The sequence below is a fragment of the Vanacampus margaritifer genome, chromosome 12 (assembly GCF_051991255.1).
Source record: "Vanacampus margaritifer isolate UIUO_Vmar chromosome 12, RoL_Vmar_1.0, whole genome shotgun sequence".
Classification (NCBI taxonomy): domain Eukaryota; kingdom Metazoa; phylum Chordata; class Actinopteri; order Syngnathiformes; family Syngnathidae; genus Vanacampus; species Vanacampus margaritifer.
In genome coordinates this window covers 22223706-22234896 of record NC_135443.1, presented here as the reverse complement: position 1 = coordinate 22234896, position 11191 = coordinate 22223706, and the positions used below count along the sequence as shown (strand labels likewise).

At 41.6% G+C, this 11191-nt stretch overlaps 1 long non-coding RNA gene across 1 annotated transcript; it reads left to right on the top strand.

The window, feature by feature from the left end:
- The first annotated feature begins 4194 nt into the window (after positions 1–4194).
- On the top strand, positions 4195–7743 carry LOC144061634 (uncharacterized). Its single transcript, XR_013296226.1, has 3 exons — positions 4195–4489; positions 5064–5223; positions 7434–7743. It is a non-coding gene; the product is annotated as an uncharacterized LOC144061634 (long non-coding RNA).
- The last annotated feature ends 3448 nt before the right edge of the window (positions 7744–11191 follow it).

The window sequence follows — 11191 nt, the reverse complement described above, 5'->3', positions numbered from 1 at the left end:
AGAGTCCAGCCCCTCCGGAGGATTGGCACCAGAACCCAAGCTGTGTGTGGAGCTGAGTCCGATTATTTAAACATATACAGTAGTGTAAAAGTTTTATTAATTCTCTTCAAGATTAAATATAAAGAACTGTATACATTTCTGTCAAGCTATGGTAATGAAGAAGCTAAAATATTAGAAACAACCAGAATCCTCATGACTATTTTTTTTTTTTTTAAATCTATTGGTTCTTAATAGAGCGCTTGTATTTTTTTCATCGTTCTGTGTTGTTTGTAAATCAAGAAGATCATTGCTCCTTGAAAGTGGCACTCATGGTAGCAATTAGGCCGTGCCCTGAGGGCCATCAAAAGCTTGTGATTAGAAAATAGCTCAATACAGTGTGGCCATAATGAGACTTCCCTTTATAACAACCTCTGTCACTTTTAATAAAGACACATGTATATTGTTTGCTTTATGTAATTCATTCTCGGAGAGCCCAGATCTTTATCTTAATGTGCCTGCCACTCTTGTGGGTCCCTCTAATCAAGGCCGGGAAACAACGCGGCGGTGGGTTTTCACTCCGGGGAATTGATCTTTTTGTTCTTTTCATAATTCTTAAACATCCCTGCGGCAACTGCGTCCAGAGATGATCTTAGTTGTTTTTCTCCATGCCGCTCAAAGACGTGTCAGAATTTGGCGTATGACCTTGGTGGAAAATACTTTTGTGTTTGTTTTCTGCTTGAATCATCGGCCTCGCGTTCAAGAGGTAAATTTTAATCATAATAAAAAAACAACCTAATAATCGGTACTATCAGTATGAATGAATGTAACTGGTAATTTAATACATCAATGTCAAAATGTTCTCTGCCTTTTTCTGAACAATGTTGAGTTGTTTACCACCTTGCTTTCTCTGCAGGCACCTTGCCTGCCTTTTGGACCTCTCCTAGATTTATTTATTTTTTTAAATCATGCTGCTGTTTGCCAAATGATAGCTCGTGGCTTACACTAGCTACTTTGGTGGTATTGTCCTTTGGGTCATCTTAAGACATGAGTGTGCTACAAAAAAATTGTGAGTAGGTGAGTGCAAATCAGCAGTGGGTTTACTGTGTCCTGTGCAGGTAAGATGAGGAAAACTGAAGTTTACACCTTTTTAAAATTGTCAACTTCTGAGGCGTGAAACCACCAGACATCAAAGCAGGCAAGACAAAGCACATTTGTACAAGCTGAGCAGCTGCCAGCAATGCGCGGAAGACGGTGGCCATTCCCGAGCGGAGGTGTGGAATGGATTGGATCTGCCCCGGTCGTCCTCGGACAGCCTAGTCTTCCAGGTCCACGCATACACCGGGGCGGATGAGAGAGCAGCTGTTTGGACATAAATTGTGCAGAGGAATGCCTAGAGTTGGAGGCTAAAAGAGCGTGACCGCAGGTGACAAATGGCCGCCCGGGGGTTGGGGTGGGCTTTTGGTGTGTGTGTGTGTGTGTGTGTGTGTGTGTGTGTGTGTGTGTGTGTGTGTGTGTGTGTGTGTGTGTGTGCGTGTGTGTGTGTGTGTGTGTGTGTGAAAAGATGTCGAAGTGAGAAGATGAGCATTGCACGTCCGTGTTGTTTTTGTTTATTTTTGTAGTTTTCCCCATTTCTGTTCTTTGCTTGCTTGCTATGATTTATGCCAAGACCGGTAAAAATAAGATTTTTAAAAACTAGTGAGTGCGTGAGTTTGGTGACCTAACAGTGCCCTCTAAAAATACGAAAAGAAAAGCAGAACACTTATTAGAAGCTAAAACCACAAAAACTTACCAAAAAAGGAAATCAAACAGTACTCTGTATATGTGAAGCAAGCCAAGATTAAAAAAGAAAAAATAGGCAGAAACGCAGAATAAAACTAATTATTTGTTTCATTTCCAAAGCAAAATGCTATCTCCTTTATGTACAATATTTATTGTATTTTAGCATCACTTGTGAGACAACAACCATGTCAGCTGTAACAGCGCCAGAAAAAAAGAAAAAAACCTTATCTGTTCAACTTCTATCATTTAAAGACAAAGGGCTTTTGTATGTGTAGGCAGAATGCCACAAGATGGCGGCAAAGTACTTAAAAAGAAGAAGTTCATAAAGCATCAATGGTTCGTAACGTGTACACAATCATGAACCCACGTTACATGAACAACTGTATCGAGTAATTCAATAGTTCAAAACACACACACACACACACACACACACACACACAAAAGCTTTACATGAGGCTAATCAATACCTTGGATTAGCCTTTATACTGGCCTAAATAACATGCTAGCACACATATTACAACACACACAAATACGCACACTAGCATTTCACACAAATGAGTCATTAAACTCATCTTTTGACATTTTCATACAAAAATAAACATTACGAAATAGGAGTAAATCGGGAAAAAGTTCGTTTTATGTGTATGTGGAATGCCACAAGATGGCGACAGCACTGAAAACTGACTAAAATTGAGATGATCATAAAGCATCTTTACACCATGTTCTTAGCATGCAATCATGAACCCATGTTAGTGTTACATAAATGCATAATTGACGATTCATTAGTTCAATAACCAGGCACTCTTTTAATTCTACATTTTTACAACAATGTATACAATTTGGAGACCCCAGTAACAATTTTATTATTGAATTCTGAAATCCATATTTTCAATTTACTGAGCTTTCACAGTGCAATTTTCTAACATTCTTCTTGTGTGCTGCTGGTTGCATTTTAAGTTCCTTTCGCGGAAAGCAACAAGCAAACACAGTTTCCCTCAAATAAAATAAAGCAAAAAAAGGTGTTTATTGCGCATCAATAAGCCCTCTCATCCCTGGTTCGCCTGGTTCCTCTTTCCAGGCAGCTCGCAGGCCTAGATGATGCGGGAGGCAGCTAATGGCAGTGCTGGGTACCACTAAGCCGCGGTGGGCCTCAGCTTTTACGAGCGCGCTGTAAATGATGGAACCTGAGAGAGTAAAAAGATCATTCTTATCCTCCACAATATACAATATGGAGGAACATCCTTGTATTATTTATGATTTACTGCCCGTGTGGTGGTTTTTACATTAGCGGTGTATTGACATCACATTTCAGTGGTATACAAGCCACATTTCCAATGTGTCTGTTGGTGCTTCCTTTTAAGGAAATGCACTCACTTTGCTTGAAAAATAATGACTTTCTGGAAACCAAAAGGACGAAACGTGCAGGAATTTGGCAAGTCTTTTTAAGGATCTGCCAGGAAAACACATCAGTTCACTAGGATAAGAACTTGATGTTAAAATCAGCCTTTGTTCCACCACTATGCAATCGATAGAGCCAAAATCCTAAAACTGTAGTATTTTTATGTAAAATAAAAAATAAATACAAACAAAAAAGCAAACCAATTGAAAATTAGATCAAGATGAAGAGAAAACATCAAACTTAAAAGGAAATTATTAGTTTTGATTAGTTACATCATAAAAATCTTAATAATAAATAATATAATTTAAAAAATGTGAAAAATAAAAAAGTGAAAAAAATGAATTACTGTAAGAATGAGAAATATTAATTATATGTAAAAATAAAGCCATACTGTCCAGTTAGACATACATTTCTGCATACAATTATAGTATGTTATTTATCAAGTATACATTTACTTTATTAGTATTATTATTATTTTTTAAAGAATTAAAGTAAAAATAATATGGATTTTACAATCAAGTAACTTGTTTCTATAAGTCAGTAATGTTTTCAAAAAAAAAAAAAAAAAGGATAACCAGAAAATACATGTAAATACACCAGCAGTCAAGTACACATAAATAAAAGACAAACCGTTTTTAAAATTTATTTTATTTGCATTATTTTGATTGGATTTGTTGGATTTGTCTGTTTTCCTTTATTAACTGTAAGTTAATTATTGTGTAAAGTTAATAAATACATTATAATTTGTAGTAGTTGCAAACAGTGTGTGGCAATACAAACTCTTTCCAGTCAATATTTTCAATTTACAAACATATTCCAATTTTATGTAAAATACAGCAAAAATAATTATGTTTAAAATATAATAACATGTCATTCAATTCACACCAATGCATTCAGCTTGGACAGTGGGCCTGCAGTTACCTCAAACAGCCTTTGAGGGGCAGTCCAACACAGCTGGCCACTTGCTGCTGAGTTTTGATTGACACACTTGAGGTCTGCAGTTGGGAGTTGCACTGCGTTCCCTCTTATGACAGCGGAGAACAACACTTTCCACGACGTGCGTGTTGTGTCATGTTTGCGAACGCTTCCCGTTGCACTGCGGCAGGCAGCGTGAAGGATGATGGATGACAACCACCCCCCCACCTCCCCGCATGGAGTTACGAAGAAGAAGCAAAAGGACTTTTTCTGACTTTTATGTCAAAGAACTGCTATGAGGTCACATTGTACCAGAAGGCGACTCTTCAAAGGCAGCCATTATCAGGGCTTAAAGTACTCCGGCACGGTGCCGGATTTCCGGCGTAAGAGCCACTAGCGCAATGACAAATTATGGAGGTAAATATGGTGCAAAACTAACTTGTAAACAATTTTTTTACCTGTAGAAAAAAAGTCGAAATTTGTATCTGTAAAAGTCGTGATTTGTACCTGTAAAAAAACAAAAAATTGTATCTGTAAAATTTTTTGTACCTATACAAAAAAATTGTATGTGGAAAAAATGTTTGTATCTGTAAAAAAAATGTGTACCTGTAAAAGTCATGATTTGTACCTGTACAATTTTTTTTTTGTACCTGTACAAAAAAGTGTAAATTTGTATCTGTAAAAGTTGTGATTTGTACCTGTGGAAATGACAACTTGTAGTCAAGGAAGTCGCCACTAGGAGTCAAGCGGTTTTTCTGCTGCTGTCCAGTCACGTGAGTTTTGCACCAAATATCTCGCTACAAATGGTGCAAAACTGATTCGTACTTGTAGAGCTCCGTGATTTGTACTCGTAAAGAAGGGGGCGGGCTCTGGAGGATTTGGGCGGGCTAAAGCTCAACCTCATTGGTTGAGCGAACGACAGTGGGTTGAACTCAAATGACGCCATGTTTTTATCATTAATATGCACAAATCCGAAATTCCAAATAAACAGAGTAGCCACACCAGTTTACGCGTCATTTGAAGAAGAGGACGTCCCAGGCGTGAAAATTTCAACATGGTTCAATATACAAACACCGTGTGGAACAGCTTAAACGTTGGTTGGCATGCAGAGCACTCAAAGTGGGCAGAAAGAAAGAAGTTTTAGTATGAAGGTAAGATTTATTGTACAATCAAAGCTCGTAATCCGGTGCTAGCTTGCTCATCTCATGTTGTTAATTGTCACGAAAACTGAACACATTGAAGTCACGATTTTTATTTCAAGATTTGAAGCCTACCAGTGTAAACACACGATCAATAGCTTGTACCTGTAAAAAAAATCAAAACAAAAATCAAAAAAAAAAATCATAAATTGCTGCTTAGTGCTTAGATGTGAAAATGACTCTAGAGTTACAGAACCCTATTGAATGTTTTACAAGATAACCTAAACCTATAACCAAAAGTGGACAGTACTCAGCTACTTGTATTTGACTAACATTATATTCAAGTATTTGTACTCTTACTATCATAATAAAATTAAAACAAAACGTTTTTACTGAGAGTGAATCTTTAAGCCGCTACAGGTATTTTAACCTCAACCCTTTATCCTCTGTATTTAATCATTTTATTTTAAATATTACAATTTCTTGATAAATGTCATTATTTTGGCAATGTATGCTTTGCAAACAGTTAAAAAAAAGGCTCTTACACTCTTAAACATACACATTTGCCTTCAACACTGAAGCCAAATAAAAATAATGCAAATGGAAATGTTTATGAACAATGTCTGTGTCTATCAGTATTACCACTATTTCTGATATTAACGCTTTGACTGCCAAAAACGTTAAATAACGTTTAGTAAAATCCTACGGAGGACTGCCAAAGACGTTAAAAGACGTTCTCTATGTTTTTTTTCCTTTGAAACGGGTGGAGGAAAGCCTTGGCCAGCTGTGTTGAAAGTATCAAGCAGATCTAGTTAGTATAATGACTATTTTTGGCCCCTAGATGGCAGTGATGACTCTCTTTGGACAAGATTGGGTAGGCGTCAGTAGAAGACGTGAGGCGGAGCTAAAGTGTTGTGGAGAGAATGTCTGAGGAAGCGAAAATGGCGACCGGTTGCAAGCAGCTCACGCTTGAGCATTTTTTTCAAAGACGAAAAGCATCGACCAATGCTAAAGACCACATTGATGACGACGATGATGATGATGGTGACTACGAGGTTGACGCCGAAGTTGGAAGCGTTGACGCGGCGGCTATGACCACATCATAAAGCCTCACCGGCTAGCGATGCTAACGCCGGAAAACGCGGAGCACTTCTGCACATGCGGACGTTCAATCGGAACAATGCGAGTCCAATGCATATTCATCGGAGGAGTGGGTACAGTCTGATCACGGAGAAGACACTGGTTCTGGACTACTATGCCACCATGAATGGAGTGGATAAGATGGATCAACCACCCGGTATAGGAACTGAAGGACAATGAGGAAGCCAGACGTAACACCACCGTAATGTCACCGTATCATGATCCTGATAGTAGACTTGATGGGAACATGGCCAAACACACACTGCAGTATATACTTGCTACTCCCCGGAAAAAACGGCCGGCAAGAAAGTGTAGCGTCTGCACGCGAAGGGGCAATTGCAGTGAAACTAATCTGTTGTGCAAATCCTGCTGCGTCCCCTTGCACGCAGGGGAGTGTTACAAAAAGAAAAACTGTATTTGAAACATCCACATAATTGTAAATAGTACCACAGTTGCACACATTTGTAAATAGTTTGCGAAATTGTTTTGTCAAATTGTTACACTGTTGAATGTAAATAAACGTATTTTGCTATCAAAAAACACTTTTTCATTGTTGGTGGTAGTGTTTTACAAAAGTAAAGCACTGTTTAGGTGTTTGTGGCATCATTCATGGAAAAAAAAGGTGTCAAATTCACTAGAGTGCATGAAATAATATCGCTTGATTTCTCCGTATTTTGTTTCAAAACAGAGCATTTGGGTGAAACTAGCCATTTTCTATTGTTGATTACTGAAAAACGGAATAAGGTAGAAACAAACTTTTTTTTCTGATGAAAGATGAGAGTTCAATCTTTCATTTGGTAGTATGTGTGTTTCCATAGTCCAAACACAACATTTTCTGTGGACCTTGAAAGATCAGTCAAAATGCTTAAATTGGCTGGCACTCACAGCATCCCTTTTCTGAAAACGCTTGGCAGTCAAAGAGTTAAGATGTGACAAAATCTTTGTTTTTTTCTGGCTAACAAGATAAAGTTTAACCGATTATGAATAATGTCAGTGGCTGTGTTTTGATAATGACCCAGCTAGGAAGCTATGATTATTTTTTATTGTATGAATATGCTGACCCAACCATTCTGTTTGCACAGATACCAGCATGCAGTCAATCAAAGCTACTTCTTGATCCATCTCTAGACGGTGGCACATGGTGTGACATCAAACCTGCTTCAAAGTGGCTGTGAAGTCCAACAAATGATAATCCTTGATACACTGGTTCCCGTTCTGAGAGAATTTCACTGCAATCACCTTTGGGAAAGTGAAGAAATTATGCTTCTTAAATGTCTTCCAATTTTGAGTTTGAAATGTTAATGGAGTACAATTTAATCCATATTGAGAGTTATTTGAAATAGTCAGATCAAATAACAACATGTATCATTCAATAAACAAGATTGTGCATCATTTGAAATGTTTTATTTGATGTCCAGAAGAGCCGTTTCTGCATCCATCCAAGACGAGAACAGTATTCTTCTCACAAACAGAACAAAAGTTATTGATGGAGCTGTATGAGGAATTCAAGACTCACCAAAAAAGGCAATACTGCTGCTATCAATAAGACGAGGGATATATCATTGGCAAAAAAAAAGAAGAAAAAAAGCCGACAGACTAAATGTATAAATTATAATTGTTTCATGTTAGATGTGTATTTCACATTAATAGTGTTATTAATTATTGATTTAATGTAAAGATCTTCAAATTGACCTACATATTCATTCTTCACTGTTACATCTCAACAGTAGCCAAAAGCGATCATGGCAACAAGTCTATAACAATAGCCTATAACAATATATATAAAAAAATAAGACTAAATAGGTGTTGAGCTGTAAATATATGTTGCCCATTATTGTAGCCATCAGAAAAAAAGACTAAGGCCACTGCCACAGGTGGGGGAGGGGACCACCGCCTGCTACATTCACATCAGCAGAAGATCTGCAAAATAAAGTTTTTTCCTTAATCCGGCTTGATGGAATACCCCCCAGGTGTCATCTCCTGTCTCTTGGCTGCTTGCTGATGGAGTGGGTCATCATTTTGCACTGATGTTTCAGCAGTGTCTGCAGCAGTTGTCTCCGCCTTTTGAGCAAGATTTTGAAACTTATGAGATTCTCATTTAATTAAAAATAAATAAACTAACATTTGACCTAGTTACTTTTGTTAAAGTAGCTAGGTGACAGTGACACTGCTCACAGCTTAGTGGTACAGATAGACTAGCATTTCAAAAGCAGAATAGCCAATATTTAAATAAGAGTAATGTTACATTGGAAAATTTAACTCAAGTAGAAATTAAAAGTGCAAAAATAATACTTGCACAAATATTTGAGTACTGTGAGTGATGAGTAAACTAAGAGTACTTTTTTTTTAAACTGTAAAGCATACATTGTGAAAATACTGACATTTATCAAGAAATTGTAATATTTAAAATAAAATGATTCACTCACAGTAAAAACGTTTTGTTTTAATTTTATTATGATAGTAAGAGTACAGATACTTGAATATAATGTTAGTCAAATACAAGTAGCTGAGTACTGTCCACTTTTGGTTATAGGTTTAGGTTATCTTGTAAAACATTCTATGTTGTCTCGGGCTTCATGCCCCTGGTAGGGTCACCCATGGCAAACAGGTTCTAGGTGAGGGACCAGACAAAGCATGGCTCAAAAGACCCCAATGATGAATGCAAACTTTGGATCTTAGTTTCCGTTGCCCGGACGCGGGTCACCGGGCCCCCCCTCTGGAGCCAGGCCTGGAGGTGGGGCTCGAAGGCGAGGGTCTGGTGGCCGGGCCTATACCCATGGCACAGCCCAAAAAGGCAATGTGGGTCCCCCTTCCCATGGGCTCACCACCGGTGGAAGGGGCCAAAGGGGTTGGGTGCGCAGTGAGTTGGGTGGCAGCCAAAGGCGGGGGCTTTGGCGGTCCGACCCCCGGCTACTGAAGCTAGCTCGGGGACATGGAATGTCACCTCTCTGGCAGGGAAGGAGCCCGAGCTGGTGTGCGAGGCTGAGAAGTTCAGACTAGATTTAGTCGGACTCGCCTACACACACAGCTTGGGTTCTGGTACCAATCCTCTCGAGAGGGGCTGGACTCTCTTCCACTCTGGAGTTGCCCACGGTGAGAGGCGCAGAGCAGGTGTGGGCATACTCATTGCCCCCCGGCTAGGCGCCTGTATGTTGGGGTTTACCCCGGTGAGTGAGAGGGTAGCCTCCCTCCGCCTTCGGGTGGGGGAACGGGTCCTGACTGTTGTTTGTGCTTATGCACCGAACAGCAGCTCAGAGTACCCACCCTTTCTGGACTCTTTGGAGGGTGTGCTGGAAAGCGCTCTCCCTGGGGACGCCCTCGTTCTGTTGGGGGACTTCAACGCTCACGTGGGTAATGACAGTGAAACCTGGAGGGGCGTGATTGGGAGGAACAACCCCCCCCCCCCCCCCCGAGCCGGTGTTTTGTTATTGGACTTCTGTGCTCGTCACGGACTGACCATAACGAACACCATGTTCAAACACAAGGGTGTCCATATGTGCACTTGGCACCAGGGCACCCTAGGCCGCAGTTTGATGATCAACTTTGTAGTCGTGTCATCTGATTTGCGCCCGTATGTGTTGGACACTCGGGTTAAGAGAGGGGCGGAGCTGTCAACTGATCACCACCTAGTGGTGTGTTGGCTCCGATGGCGGGGTAAGATGCTGGTCCGACCGGGCAGACACAAGCGTATTGTGAAGGTCTGCTGGGAACATCTGGCAGAATCCCCTGTCAGAAAGAGTTTCAACACCCACCTCCGGCAGAACTCCTCCCTTATCCCGAGGGAAGCGGGAGGACATCTAGTCCGAGTGGTCCACGTTCCGCGCTTCCATTGTTGAGGCGGCCGATCGGCGCTGTGGCCGTAAGGTGGTTGGTGCCTGTCGTGGTGGCAATCCCCGAACCTAAGGGATGCCGTCAAGCTGAAGAAGGCCTTTTTGGCCTGTGGGACTCCGGAGGCTGCTGACAGGTACCGGCTGGCCAAGCGGAATGCGGCTTCGGCGGTCACTGAGGCAAAGACTCGGACATGGGAGGAATTCGGTGAGGCCTTGGAAAACGACTTTCGGACGGCTTTGAAGAAATTCTGGTCCACCATCCGGCGTCTCAGGAGAGTAAAGCAGTGTGCCATTAACATTGTGTATAGTGGAGATGGGGTGCTGCTGACCTCGACTCGGATGTCGTGAATCGGTGGGGAGAATACTTCAAAGACCTCCTCAATTCCACCGACACGCCTTCCTTTGAGGAAGCAGGGTCTGGGGACTCTGAGGGGGTGTCCCCTATCTCTGGGGTCGAAGTCACTGAGGTGGTTGGAAAGCTCCTCGGTGACAGGGCCCTGGGGGTGGTTGAGATCCGCCCGGAGTTCCTAAGGGCTCTGGATGTTGTGGGGCTTTAGTGGTTGACACGCCTCTACAACATCGCGTGGACACCAGGGACAGTGTCTCTAGATTGGCAGACCGGGGTGGTGGTCCCCCTTTTTAAGAAGGGGGACCGGAGGGTGTGTTCTAACTATAGAGGGATTACACTCCTCAGCCTCCCAGTTAAGGTCTATTCAGGGGTGCTGGAGAGGAGGGTCCGTCGGGAAGTCGAATCTCGGATTCAGGAGGAGCAGTGTGGTTGTCCCGGCCGTGGAACAGTGGACCAGCTCTACACCCTCGGCAGGGTCCTCGAGGGTACATGGGAGTTCGCCCAACCAGTCCACATGTGCTTTGTGGACTTGGAGAAGACGTTTGACCGTGTCCCTCGGGGAGTCCTGCGGGGGGTGCTTCGGGAGTACGGGTTACCGAGCCCCCTGATACGGGCTATTCGGTCCCTGTACGACTGATGTCAGAGTTTGGTCCGCATTGTA